We start from the raw sequence: 14,994 nt of genomic DNA on the forward strand, positions 1-14,994 counted from the left end.
GTTCTTTAGAAGCATTTTACATAGTTAATTCATGTTATCTGAAGGTACTAATATTGGTTGTTGCAGTTTCTTTTGTGGGTAATTTCTCAGGCAGATTTAATCTGCAGCTAATAGTGATTTTTAATTAAATAAATTTCCACATCATCTAGATCATTTTGAAATGTTCAGTTTTAAATTAAAAAAGTTTGAAATGTAATCACTTAGTCGCCACAAAAGAAAAGCGTATTTTTAGCTAATTATGTAGAGAATTAAATGCCTGCATTAAAAAAAGAAAAAGAAAGAAAGAATAGAGTACCATTTATGATCTAAGTATAGAAGTATATATTTTTGCAATTTTGCAAGATTTATATAGCAGTTCTATATGCATGTAGCCATTTAAAATGTATAGCATGATCTATGCTCTATATAGTTAACAGACGTGTTCTCATTTTGTCTTTGTTGTGATCAGTTGATTACTTCACTATGCTGAAACATATTGTAATAAGGTATGTGGTTCCATGAAGAACATTTAATCAATATTCCATTCAACCCAAGGTTCTTTATGGTGAAAAAAAAAAAAAAAAAAAAAAAAGATTATTTGGAGCTGCATTGCAACTATTTTGAGAAAAGACTTGGTTGCTGGAGAATTTGATCAGTTTTGGGGTCACATCTTGTGGTTTGTTTAGTCTTTTTTGTGATGCCATTTGGAAGTGGATTGAGTCTCATCTTTCCAGTTCTATTGGTCGGCTTGTTTGGGTTGCACCAAGGTTTAGATGGTGATGCACACACTTATTCAATGGACTACATAACTAGAGAAATCACATGGTTACAGTTTGGTTATGAACTAAACCTGCTAATGTGAACACATTTGTTCTTCTAAATCAATTCACTAACAAGGTCTATGAGGAGCCCTGCCTGCTCCGAAACCCCCTTTTTGAAGTGTTTAAGACAAATGAATACGTTACCAAAATTACAAAGACTCTTGTGGGTTTATATTAATGACTGACAGTTATTAATGACAGCTACATTTGATTGTCTCCTTATATTTAAAGAACAATTAGTCATGAAATGCATTTGTTCACTTTATTTGATATTAACACTCATTCTGAACAGTCATGACCAATTAAGTTATTAAACACTCTTTTTGGGCATCTGTTGGTCCATGAAGAACATTAAGAATCTATGGAAACTTTTTCATTCCACAGAAAGATCATATTGTTGGAAAAAGGTTCTTTACATGTTTTAAATGTTCTTCAAACTATGAACTTATGGGGAAATTGTCCTTTTAAGAATTTGTCAGTATTCTTTGTTAATAATAATTGTAATTTTTAATTAGTAATTTGCAATGAAAAGCTTATTTCAATTTAAGAAAAAACTCTTATGATTGTTTTTGTTGTCCACGGTCACAAATAGTTCTTCTATATTTTCCATTATACCTTTATTTGTAATAGATCTTAGGATGATAATACTCTAAAAATACTCATTGTGTGTTTATATTAATGACAGGCAGTTATTAATAATCGCAGTTTTTTTGATATTTTGTCTCCTAATACTAAAAACAAACAAACAAAAAAAAAAGAAACAATCAATTTGTTTCACCTAATTTCCAATTTCCCAGCTGGACCATAACCGATCAAGTTCATTAATATTAGCACTGGTCATTTATACAACATAAACTTTCTGTATTAGATATTTTTAGAGCTCAGTTGGCGTTTCTGTGTGGAGTTTGCATGTTCCCCCTGCCTTCGCGTGGGTTTCCTCCTGGTACTCCACTTTCCCTCACAGTCCAAAGACATGTGGTACAGGTGTATTGGGTAGGCTAAATTGTCCGTAGTGTATGGGTGTGTGTGTGAATGTGTGCGTGGATGTTTCCCAGAGATGGGTTGCGGCTGGAAGGGCATCCGCTGCGTAAAAAACTTGCTGGATAAGTTGGCGGTTCATTCCGCTGTGGCGACCCCAGATTAATAAAGGGACTAAACCGACAAGAAAATGAATGAATATTTTACAGCAATGTACTCTTTACAGCGTGTATCACCACGCTTGCGTTATCAACAAATATATCTCATTTAATTTAATAGACAGTGTGTCAGGTCACTAGCCATAATAGCATCAAATCTGGACATTCGCACAGTCGTGAGTAAGTTGCCAATGTGATCTTTCTCTCTTTTTAATCGCTCACTGTATGGAATCTGTAAATGGAATTGACCATTTGAAGTAGTTTGGGAAGCAGATGCATTTGCTTAATGACTCTGAACACGTTTGGCATTCCTGAAATCAGCCTTTCCTGCTCCATAGATCTCCACCATTATGTATTTTACTTGATCTGAATATATGATGACATTCCAGTTCTGGAAAACATCCAGGTTTCCTTCAGTTTTTCTTTACTTGCTTAAATATGGTTGCACTTCAGCATAAGATACTCAAAGCTTAAGCTCTATATAGTGATTGTGTATAGTGTATCACCACCAGCATGCTTCTGGGAAAACGTGCCCCTGGTCCAGATGCTTAAGTTACTTTTAGATCATAGCAGTGCAAGTCCTTTGAGTTCATTCGCCTGCAAAGACACGGTCGTTGAGGTCCTGTAGGACAAAGCGGCTTGGGAATGTAAAGGAAAAAACACTGAATTCTGGAAGAGTATTATGAGATACCTTTGGGCAACGAGAGGGGTTCAAATTACAGCACAGATTCAACACTGAATCTCAGTGAACATGTAAAAACAGAAAAAAAGAGAAAGCCTCTGGATTTCCCTAAACCCTATACTCTTTAACACTGTTATTGTCCTAAAGCAATAATTTACTCAACATGAGTTCATAGAGTGTATGGTTCTCATCTGTACTTATCACAAATGTCAGGTATTGTGTCGTACGGGGAAGGTGTTTTTACTCCAGAATTGCTCATGGGAGTTTAGTAATGTGAAGACTACTGCCTTCATTCAAGTAAATAAAGTTCTTTATTAGCATATGTGGTTTTATGAAGAACTATTATTGTTTATGGTGAAAATTGATTCTATAGATGTTCAAAGTGTTCTTCACAATTTCCCCACATTTCCACTGCATGCGTGTGTGGGTCCAACATGGCCACCGATGGCTGACAAATCTAGTCACTGCTCGTGTTTACACCAGGCACGTTTAGGAAGTGTCCCAGAAATGGCTTTTGTGACAGTTCATTTAAGATAGGTGTCTGTTCTATTTTTGCCAGATGTCACATGCAAGCTGCACAGGTAAACTTCAAATTCAACTCAAAATAAACATTGGATGCATGATAAATTAGATCATATTAAACATACCTGAAGCTAAGGATGTCTTTTAAATGACTAAAACACAGGACAAAACAAAACGCAAAATTGTCGAAGCCGTGATTTGCCATGTGTCCAGTTTAAATGTCAATTTACGACTCTTCACTGAGTTGTTCTTCACAGAACCACAAATGCTCCTCCTTTTGACCTTATTCTTTCACATAAGAGCAGGCACAGCCATTAGAATGTAATTGTCAATTACTTCCATTGATTTAAAAAAAAAAAGCTGGTTATGCGCCTTGAGGTCACAAACTGTTATTTTCTTGTTATATTAGTTATATTTTTTAATGTAAGAAACACACTTTTTGTAATGGAAGTAATTTGACCGTTTATTGACATTCGTTATTCCTTGTCACTTCCATAAAGTGAATAAATTGGAAATCCTAAAACAATCACAGAAAATAGCTTATGTCTGCAATGCAGAATGAGCTCGATAGCAGAAGACAAATTAAGACATTTAAAAATGTCTGAGACTCTTACGGGTTTATATTAATGACTGGCAGTTATTAATGACTGCTATAGTTGATTGTCTCCTAAAATTTAAAGAACAATAAATCAGCTCATGTATTTGTTCCACTTAATTTGTTAATTTAGCACTGTTATTGTCCTAAAGTGATCATTTAGTTAACATGAGTTCATAGAGTTTACAGTTCTCATCTGGACTTATTTGTCAGGTATTGTGCCATTCACTGAAGGTGTTTTTACTTTAAAACGTCCTGTGGAGGCTTTAGTAATATAAAGACTGACTTTATTCTTATTTGTAACCCAAGATATTAGTTTGCCACTAACTCGCATGGGTTTCTAATGCATCAGCCTCTATTGGGAAGTTGTTTGTATGCCGTCAGTAACACCTGCACTACTTGACATCCCAAAGAGCCTGTTGTTCCACTGCCTTTTTACATTCCTATTAACATAATCAGGACTTATTCAAAATGCCAAAGGATTTTAATAGGACAGTTCAACCAAAATTTATGTAAAACCTTTTACTCAGCCCTCATGTCGTTCCAAACATGTGTGAGTATCATAATTCTGTGTAAAAGGGGGGTCAAAAATCTATCTATCTATCTATCTATCTATCTATCTATCTATCTATCTATCTATCTATCTATCTATCTATCTATCTATCTATCTATCTATCTATCTATCTATCTATCTATCTATCTATCTATCTATCTATCTGTTTGTCTCTCTGTCTGTCTAGATCTAAACATGTTAACAAAATATAAGAAATTTATAATTCTGTTTCGAAAGGATGTCATAAATTGGTCAAAAATGACAGATAAACTTTTTAAGTATTACAAAACATCCCTATTTCGAATAAATGCTGAATTTTTATGATCTTTGATACAGCCAACTTTGCTTTCACAAAAAAAAAATATATAAATAAATAAGTAGCAAAAAACTTGAAAATAAGACATATTAAGAGCAACATTAATAATTGATATTAACTGAGCAGCAAATTAGCACATTAGAATTATTTCTGAAAGAGCATGTTATACTGAAAATTGAATATTCAGCTTTTCTGTAACATGAATAAAAATCTTACTAAGAAATGTATTTGCTGTATTCTTATGAAATAAATGCAGCCTTGATGAGTGCTTATTTAAATAAAAAATACAAACATACTGTGTGGGGTTGTAATATAGTCTGTAAACCCTGCTGAAAAATCCAGCTTAAACCAGCCTAGGCTGGGTGGCTGGTTTTAGCTGGTCGACCAGGCTGGTTTTAGAGGGGTTTTGGCCCTTTCCAGGCTGGTTTCCAGCCATTTCCAGCCTGGTCTTAGCTGGTCAGGCAGGGAGATGACCAGCTAAAACCAGCTTGACCAGCCTAGACAAGCTGGGAGTCCAGCCAAAACCAGCTATATCCAACTTAAACCAGGCTGGTCAAGCTGGTTTTAGCTGGATTTGGCTGGTAATTTGGCTGGAAGTGGCCAAAACCCCTCTAAAACCAGGCTGGTCAACCAGCTAAAACCAGCCAACCAGCCTAGGCTGGTTTAAGCTGGATTTTTCAGCAGGGAAGTTATTTTGCACCCCTTTGATTTTAATTTTATGTCCCAAAACAGATTCAAATAATCTTCTTTGGTCAAGAAAACACATAAACATTTGAAATAGCAAAACGTCAATTTAATTATGATGACAGAATTTGACTTTTTTTGTGAACTGTGCCTTTAAATCATATAATTCCATTCATTATGCCGTGTACTGAATTGTGACTTTTTTTTTTACCCTATTGTTTACTAGCGGTTTGTCCCTTCACTATATTTAGCCTGCCACATCTCCAGCTCTGGTACTGATCAAAGAACAGTTTGGCTGAGTTGAGAGGTGAGAACGCAACAATAGCTGCCACTTTATTACCCTTGTAGAGCAAGTCAAACTTGAGGAAACAGCTGGTCTAATGATCAGACGGGTCAATCCTAATGACGCGCTAACTCATTCACTGAGCTAGATGCTAAAGGGTTGCTATGGTTACTCACAACTTAACCTTGATGGCAGACCAGATGACAATGGAGAAGCCAGTGCAGCATAAGGCGTAATTGTCACCCGTAAAAGTTTATTGACGTCGAAGATTAGATAACAATGTAGGACTAAAACATGAGTTATGATGTCAGAGCAGGTTCAGCTGAGGTTGGACTGATGTGGTTGCAGCACTTTGTAATTATCAAGTCAAGTCAAGAAACCTTTGTTTATAGAGTGCAGATCATTTCAAAGCCACTTTCTATTTAATAAACAGGAAAATAACTGAATCAATGATGCAGACTTTAACAAAACATTTCAAGTTCTACTATAAAGAAGCATTGTAATCTAGCTCAAACCAGTATTATGTTGCATCAACACAACCTCATGGCAATATGTAACTTTTTGATTCAGTGGCTAATTCGTATTAATTAGTAATTAGTAGTATTTGAATCTCTTTCAAATAATTTAGCAAGATAAAGTCATTGTATGCAGAGCCATAGACCTTTATCTATGAAGTATAATTATGTAAACTGTTCATGTTAATTGAAAGCTATGTCGTGTTTGCTAGCATCGCACACCTAAGGGTTAAACAAATAACACACAGCACTACTACGATTACAGAAAAGTTTGAGGTGTTATAATTCACTTACCATTTAATATGATTTAGTGCGATTATAACCTGCTATAAAAAATACAACAACAACAAATGTTGAATGTTGTGAATGAGAAGCTGTAATGTAGCCGTGGTGGGTTAAATTTTAGTGTGGCACCCCACCATGGAAGATTGAATGTTGTGGAAACCAGGGGCTTTTTTCCCTGGGCTTTCATTTTACAGCGCTTTCATAAAAATCACATTTATCTTATTTTCATCAACTCAATAATTGTACCATTTTCAAAAACCTGACCTTTGATAGTAACCGATTTAAGAAAAAATAAATTAATAAAAATATATATTAGTGCTGTCAAAATTAGTGCGCTAACGTTGTGGTCGACATGTGTTCAACCTGCAAAGAAATATGGATAAGATCAATGAGGCTCTTTTTGAAGGCAAGTTTTATTATAAAACAATTAATTTCGCATTAACAGGCTATCAGCGTTTCCTCCAGAGTCTCATGCAATTTTATATGTTTCATTTTTATCTTTGGACTTTTGTTTCAATATAATTTGAGACCGCATGGCGAACGGAAAGAAAAACCTCAGCATTTCGTGACTTAGTGGTCCTTTAAGATAATCAAAAATTGCTGCTTACATGGTAGACTCTTAATAAGAATATTATCTTAATCATATTAAAATGGGAGTATTGGTGTCCATGTAAATGTGCTCAGAAAGTGCCAGATTAAGTCGCGAGTTTTCAAAGACAGCGCATTCCTCTGCCTTTCAGCATGTGCCCTCCAATGTTTCATTTAATTTGACATGTTTCTTCCTTAAACGCAACTTTTGTAAAGCGTGTGCTTAGCGTTGTTGAGTCAGAATCCTTGTGAAATATAGCCATACATTAGAACGCGTAGTTTAAGCAAATTTGATGAACGCGATCATGTGTGTTGAATCTGAAGGCAGTCGCTCCGGCTGCGCTGTTCTGCACGCGTTGTGTGTGTGTGCATGGGTGTAAATCTAATTTAAAGGGTCACGAAACACTAAAACACATTTTTGGTTGTTTTTGCGTTATTTCAAGCAAATTCGTACTTCCTGTTTGAAACGAATTTTTGAATTTTCATGACATAATAGCGTTGTATTCCAGCGTGCAGACTGGGCGTCTGTGCCAGAGTGTGTCTTATTACGTCTTACAGTGTGATGCATTAATGCATGAGTAAGGCTTGGTTCAAACCAATCAGCGCGCTCTATTGTGCAACTTCATTAATATTCATTAGTGTCACCGCGTTTACGCCACAGAGACGCCACGTTGTGTTGGCAAAACAAGCGTGAAGTGTTGCTTTTATAGTTTGCTGCCATTAAGTTTCGTTTTCATTTTCTCTCTGTGAGAGCTCAGCTGGATCACGTGTGGATTAACAGTGTACGCGACGCTCGACAACAATAACTTACGTGTCTAAGGAGGAACATTGTTTACCTGAGAGCTGTTCTCATCTAAACGCTGAAATCTGGATTCGCTTGTAACGTTAGTCTTCTCTTCATAAAGACGCGGCTCTAGTTGCTGGTGATTGTCCTGTCTCTACAGATTTGGTAAGTGAGCGACCAATGCTCTTTGTTTATTCAGTTTGTTCGTATCGAATTAAGTTAACTATTGCACTGAGTGCAAACATAGCACCGCATTTTGTGACCGGAATAACACACATCTAAGTGCGTCTAATGCATCTAAGTTTCCGGGAAATGCGGAGTTTTTTTTTCTCTCATTCGCCGTGCGGTATCAAACATTGCATGAAAAATACACGCTTAGAGCAGATCCTCGAATCAAATATCGCGTTTGTCGCGAGGGGCATGAATGAATTCCCTGAATGAAAGAGCCAAACTGCTGTTAAAGTCCAACTTTTAATAATTTGGCAAATAATTCGACTACAGATGTCCATGTAGGTTAAACACCATCACTTTCTCATGTGTGTGTATTTTGGCTGAAACTCGCGCGTGCCCAAATAGACACTCCCACACCATCCCACTTTAGTTCCTCCGACACTCCCCCCTAAACAGAGCTGGACACGCCCACTTTTCTGACTTTTTCTAAAGTAGAGGTGTGAAAACACCCTGCTGAAACGAGGGGGTTCCATGGCCCTTAGACAGTAGGGGGGAAAATAAATATAAAATTTCTTTTGATCATTTTTTTTGAAGAAACACAAATAATACAGCTGAATTATACTAATAAAGATATGTCCCCGCAGTTTAAAATGGTTTCATCATTATTATTATTATAGCATGGAGACTACATCATTATGATTATTTTCAAAGTTTTACTCAGGTTCAATGACAAAGCAATTTTTTGTTGTGTTGTTTACAGTCAATAGACTGACTCCTGAAGCAGAAAAGATGCAGGAAAAGACGTTTTCCATGCTTATAATAACTAAAATTACATTACACTTGTTAAATTGACTGATCATATTGTAAATCAATGAGTCTGTGAAGTTCATTTGCTAAACAGCCACAACTCCAAAAACATAAAAAAATAAAATAAAATCTTCAGCCCCACAAGAACTGTCATTATTCCTTTAATAAAAGCACAACACCCTTACCTGGCACTGTACATCTGACTGACTCACTTATGAGCACTCATTCTAAAAGCCAAATTTCTTAATATGTGAACATTTAGTATGTGGCATTAGCTGCACTAAAAAAATATCTTATGTCCATTTTCTCTGTCATTTTATCTAATGCATGACACTGCCTGGCAAGTTTATTTATACTGTAGCACATTTTATACACAATTGTAATTCTAAGTGCTTTACATAAAGAATGCAAAACTATCACAAATGAAACGATGCATGGGAAATGGCTTTGGCGTGTTAAGTTGCAGTGCACTTTGCAACAAGCTAACGTTACTACATGAGTAATTTTAACCGCTAATAAAACATATTAATGGACAATTACATTGGTAATAAGCATTTTTGCTGCAACAAATTTATGAATGAGTCTTTATTAACTTCATTAAAGAGAATCGCTTTATTTAAGGTTAATGAAATCCCCTACTTATTGAAATTCAAAGTTAAGGCCGTTCTCACACTATGTACAGTTGCCTCAAACCGGGCCAAAGCACGTTTGTCCTCCATCTCATCTCCCCCGACGTCCCGCACTCAGATTACAATCGGGCCTGGGCACGCTTAAGTCATCGATGCTGCGTTGTTCAGTAAGCGCTCTCGCCCAGCACAGTGGAGATTTCCCTAGTTACATCGTTTGATATGCAGTGACATGGAGTCAAAATTTCGCCGAACAGATCTGCCACTTTTGGTGGTCATAAATAAACAATCATAAATCTCTTGTGCTGCAGAAATGAGGAGGTTTGCTGAAGGTGCGCAGCTGTCATGCAGTGAGGTGTTTGCGTCTTTAATAAACTACGGCAGTTTGCGTTCATTGAACAGTAAGATTGATTAATAAATCCATATAAAACAGTCCCTTAAAAGTCACGTCTCGCTTTCAGTTTTGGGCTTTGGAGCGTTTTGCACTCACACTACAAGCGCACCGCGCCAAAGCCCAAATGAACCGCATTCAGGCTCACCTCTTCCAACTGGGCCAGGGCTGGCCAAGTGAACTGTGCCTGAGCCCGATTCAGCGCACTCACACTTTTTTAACGATCCTGGGCACGGTTCAGATAGCATAGTGTGAGTTAGCCCTAACTCAGCAGCAGCCGCACACCTGACTTGTGTGTGCGTCTGTGTGTGTGTAGAGTAGGTGAGATGTGGGAAAGCATGCAGTGGGCCAAACCACTCTGAGGAAGGAACAGGGAAACTCAACTGTTTCTAAATGCATTTAAAATGATTAATAAAGTTTTATTTCTACTTAGACTATTATTTTAGATATATATACATATATTATTCACAATAGAGAGTTTGTGTGTGTCTGTGTGTGCGCGCACATTTCTTAGCAACAAACCTGCCTAAATGTCATTGTCCGTAGCCACTAAATCAAAAAGTTACCAATTGCTGTGAGATTGCGTTGCACTCTCAGCTCACATCATTCAAAAGAAAAGGGCCACATTGTCCCCTGTCAACAAACTGGACTGTTTTAGCAACTGGTTGAATATAAAAGGAGGACTAAGCAAAATTGTTTCTACTTTGTAATTAATGTTCTCAACTCACAGCAATACAACTTTACAATGAGTACAATTGTTTGTATCCAATACTTTAATGTTATTATATATTGATTTATTTATTGATTGTATTTTTCCTTTTTTTTTGCAGTCCACTCAGAATCCAACTTGGAATTTTTTTTTTCTTAATAGGCATATGTGCCTGTTATGCCTGTGTTTTAATTTCTGTAATAAATATGGCTGTCAAGCCAGGATCATGATGGTTTATTGTGGGTATGTTGTTTACATGAATAAACAATTATATTTTTTATTTAAATTAAGTTTTTTGTCTTGCATTTACAATAATTTTACATTTGAATAGCCAGTCTTTTAAATGTGATTAACAGCGATAAATTTTCAAAAAAAGTGTGATTAATTAGTTAATTTTTTTTTCAATCAATTGACAGCACTAATATACAGGCGCTGTGCGGCAGTTTTCATATGCGTTTAACGTTTAAGATTTGAGGTAATAACATCGCCATGATGGTCAAAGAAATCGAAACATTCTTTTCACCCTGACGCAATTTAGTAGGGCACTATAAAGGCTAAAGAACTTCATTCTTATAATTGCTTTTTGCAGCCTAGGGCTATTCTCACCATGTATCTTTTCTAAAACCGACAGTATAGTGTAAAAGCGTGTTTATTACGAAGAAAACTAAAACAAAATTATATTTTAATTGAACACATCACATAATGAACACATACAGAACTGTCTATTTAGTATTGTGTAAAGGCAAAGCTGAATATCTGTGGTTAAAGTGCCACCCAGTGGTCAAAAGCTGCTGGCGCACCTATCACCGCCACGGCGGCCGTATGAATGGCGGCAAAAGGAACACATTAAAGTAGAGACATCTGTATATTAATTAATTTATTTTTTATTAAATCGGTTACTTTCAAAGGTCAAGTTTTTGAAGTGTTACAAGTATTGTGTCAATGAGAATAAATTGTTATATGTGAAATAGTTTGTCATGCATATTACATATTTAGTCAAAAGGTATTAGCTACACTGGTAAAAATGCTGGGTTCCACACATTCTTTTTTTATATTGGGGCAAGATGAAGGATTTAAGTTAACTTATTAGATTTTACAAGTTTAAGTGGATTCAACATAAAACAATTAAGTCGTCCCCAAAAGAAACTCAAGAATTGTGCTGTCAGCTCATTTTAAAAAAGTAGTTTGAACAAACAGCATATTTGAGTGTAGTGCTTGCCAAGTCATTGTTTTATGATTTGTGAGACACCTTCATTATTATAAGAATTGCGTCCATTATTGGGGGTTGCTTTTAAATCACATGCTCTGCTTGTAATCATGTGATCGATCAAAAACATTAAGATTGCAATGAAAGAAAAAGCTTAGAAACACTAGAGTCTGGAGAAAACATTAGCTGGTATTACAGTAGCCGGTCTGAACATCAACCTGGCTCTTAAATTATTCCTTTATTTCTTTGCTGGGAAGAAAAGACATCGACATCCATAAAAAAATGACACCCACCAAGCAGAAAATGCAGCAGTAATAGAATATACAGTTATTTATGTTACCCAGAACACACAAGGAAAATCATTGTGAATAAGAAATGTGTGCAATAACAGATATTTGCATTAGGGTGGGATTCGATTTCTCAGAGGAACACAGAGTTTGCTGAAAAACAGTACATACTTTTCTGTGTAATTATTACAAATGTTGCGTATGGAAAACAAAATCATGGCAAATTCAGATGGATAAAATTAAAAACACCTGTGAAGCAAAAATTGCTTTTATGACCTCCTACAAAAGTAGTTCCCCTTCGGATGGGGAACAGAAATGCTATAGTGGATGTTTAATCCACGAATGGGGATTTCGTTTCAGAAAGCCAATTGTCTGAAAGAGTATATAATGAGCCAATGAAATGCCAAATGAGTTGGCAGCATAACCTTGCGCACGTGTGCCTTATTGCCAATTAGCTCCGCATATAAGCACAGGAAAAGCAAGGAAACGCCATCCTTTTTGCTTCAGAGACTATTACAGCCTTCTGAGAGAGTCGATGAGGGTTCCTCCTGCTGTGATCCAGCGATTTCGAGCGAACAAGAGCAGTCTCCCGGTCCAGAGTGTATACACGCAGCTGCAGACGGTCGAGCTGGGTTTCTCCCTTTCCTGGTGTTCTTTGGGTCCGGTCCTTCAGAGCGGTGCGTATAAAGTTGTAATTTCACCTAGATGGGTGCTACGTAGAGGACCAGAGGGCTAAGCCTTCGAAGCCTCTCATCCCCTTCTTCCCGGAGGTGCAAAGTAGGCTCACGCAGTCTTGGAGGGCACTTTTTTCTGCCTGTGCTGCGTGTCCCTCCGCCCTCACCAATCTTGACGGTAAAGCGGCCAGGGGGTATGTGGCGATTCCGGTGGTATGGTCGAGCGCGGTGGCGGTCAATCTTTGTCCGCGTCCACCTACCAGCACTACCAAGCGCAGGCGTTGGCCGAGCTGCACGAGGGTGGGTCAAACCCAGGCTTGTTACATGAGCTTCGCACCGCAACCGACTATGCTCTTCGGACCATCCGCTGCGTGTGCGTTGGCGTGTGCGTTGGGGAGGACGATGTCCACATTACTACTTAGCAGATATGCGCGATGTCGACAAAGTCCGCTTTCTTGACTCCCCCATATCCCAAGCTGGTCTGTTGGGCGACACTGTCTGTGAATTCACCCAGGAATTCAAGATGGTGGGAGAGCAGTCTGATGCGATGGGTAATGTCACCTATCGGCGGGACCGTAAGCCCGCCCGCCGAATCATCCATATCTACTACTAGCAACACTACTACTTGCCGAAGGAGCCCGCCTACGAGAGCTGCCCGCCCCCGTACACGCCTCTGGCAAAGCAAGCTCGTTGAGCACCTCGAAAGCAGGCAGCCCCCCCTGCCCAGAGCGCTGATAAGTCTGGTAAACGGACCGCGAAGCGTCCCTGGGACAGGTCACCTGGAGAAGAGGGAACTCGCTCTTTCCCCGCTGGAGGGGCGGGCCCCATTTCCAACGGCACTCTTTTCCACTTCCCCGGATGTGACAGCCCCAAATCTGCCAGTCCTGGGACACTATGCTTCTAGCTTGCAGGTTCGGTGGATTTCGCCTGTGGCTCACGAGCGCTGGGAGGATGTTCTCCTCGAGCCCCCTCTCCAGAGTTTGGGTGCGGAGTGAGAGCCAATCTCTCGCCTCCAGCTCTTCCGCGGTCCCCTCGCGCTTTCCGGATCAGCACACCCACTCCACGCTGCCCCACTGCTGGTACATCAGCAATTGTATCGATTAGTCCGTTAGCGAGAGCTCTGCCTGCCTGGTTTGCGCGAGCCAGCCCTTCACGGTGGCTCATACGCACAATCAGACTCGACTATGAGATTCAGTTCGCGAAACGGCCCCCCAAGTCCAAGGGTGTGTATTTCACCAGGGTAAGCCCCCTGTCCGTCCCTGTCTTGCGAGAGGAGATTGCTGACCTCCAGGCGAAGAATGCAATCGAGCCGGTCCCTCCAGCCCCTACTTCATCGTGCCCAAAAAGAGCGGTGGGTCATGGCCAATCCTAGATCTGCGTGTTTTGAACCGCTGTCTGCATAAGCTGCTGTTCAGAATGCTCACGCAGAGGCACATCCTTCGGTGCGTTCGTCCTCGGGATTGGTTTGCAGCAAAAGACCTAAATGACGTGTATTTCTATGTCTCCATTCTTCCTCACCACCGTCAGTTTCTGCGGTTTGCGTTCGAAGGTCGAGCTTGGCAACTAAGGGTCTTCACCAAGCTCGGGGAGAGTGCCTTAGCGCCCCTTCGGCTTGCGGGCATCTGCATACTCAATTATCTCATCGACTGGCTGATTTTAGCCCACTCTCGGGAGCAATTGATTATGCACAGAGACAAGGTGCTCCGGCACCTCCACCTGTTGGGGTTTCAGGTCAACCGAGGAAAGAGCAAACTCGCCCCTGTGCAGAGGATCTCTTTTCTCGGGCTGGAGCTGGACTCGGTCACCATGGCAGCGCGGCTCTCCGGAGAGCACGCTCAGCTGATGCTGAACTGTCTGAGAGAGCTCGACAGCAAAATAGTGGTCCCACTGAAATTATTTCAGAGGCTCCTGGGGCATATGGCATCCACAGCCGCTGTCACCCCGCTCGGATTACTCCATATGAGACCACTCCAGCACTAGCTTCACGATCGAGTCCCCAGACGCGCATGGCACGTGGGCACACACTGAGTTACTATTACTGTGCTGTGTCGCTGTTCAGCTGATATGGGCGCGATTCATGGAAGCCCAGATCGATCTGTTGCTTCCCCCGAGAATGCTCATTGCCAGTTGTTCTTTTCCCTGACCGAGGGCTCTCTCGGCACGGATGCACTGGCCCACAGCTGGCCTCGGGGCATGCACAAATATGCGTTTCCCCCAGTGAGCTTGCTCGCGCAGTTACTGTTCAAGGTCAGGGAGGACAAGGAACAGGTTTTGCTGGTTGCCTCCCCTGACAGATCCCTTTGAGAGAGGACCTACTCTCTCAGGGACAGGGCACCATCTGGCACCCTCGTCCCAATCTTTGGATCCTCCACGTGTGGT

The 14,994-nt window shown here is 39.7% G+C and overlaps 1 protein-coding gene across 4 annotated transcripts in view; it reads left to right on the plus strand.

The window, feature by feature from the left end:
- Positions 1-14,994, plus strand: part of sema5a (sema domain, seven thrombospondin repeats (type 1 and type 1-like), transmembrane domain (TM) and short cytoplasmic domain, (semaphorin) 5A) — a 397,269-nt gene that overhangs the window by 82,362 nt on the left and 299,913 nt on the right. The window lies entirely within an intron of this gene.

This window comes from Danio rerio, chromosome 24 (assembly GCF_052040795.2).
Source record: "Danio rerio strain M-AB ecotype USA chromosome 24, GRCz13ab, whole genome shotgun sequence".
Classification (NCBI taxonomy): domain Eukaryota; kingdom Metazoa; phylum Chordata; class Actinopteri; order Cypriniformes; family Danionidae; genus Danio; species Danio rerio.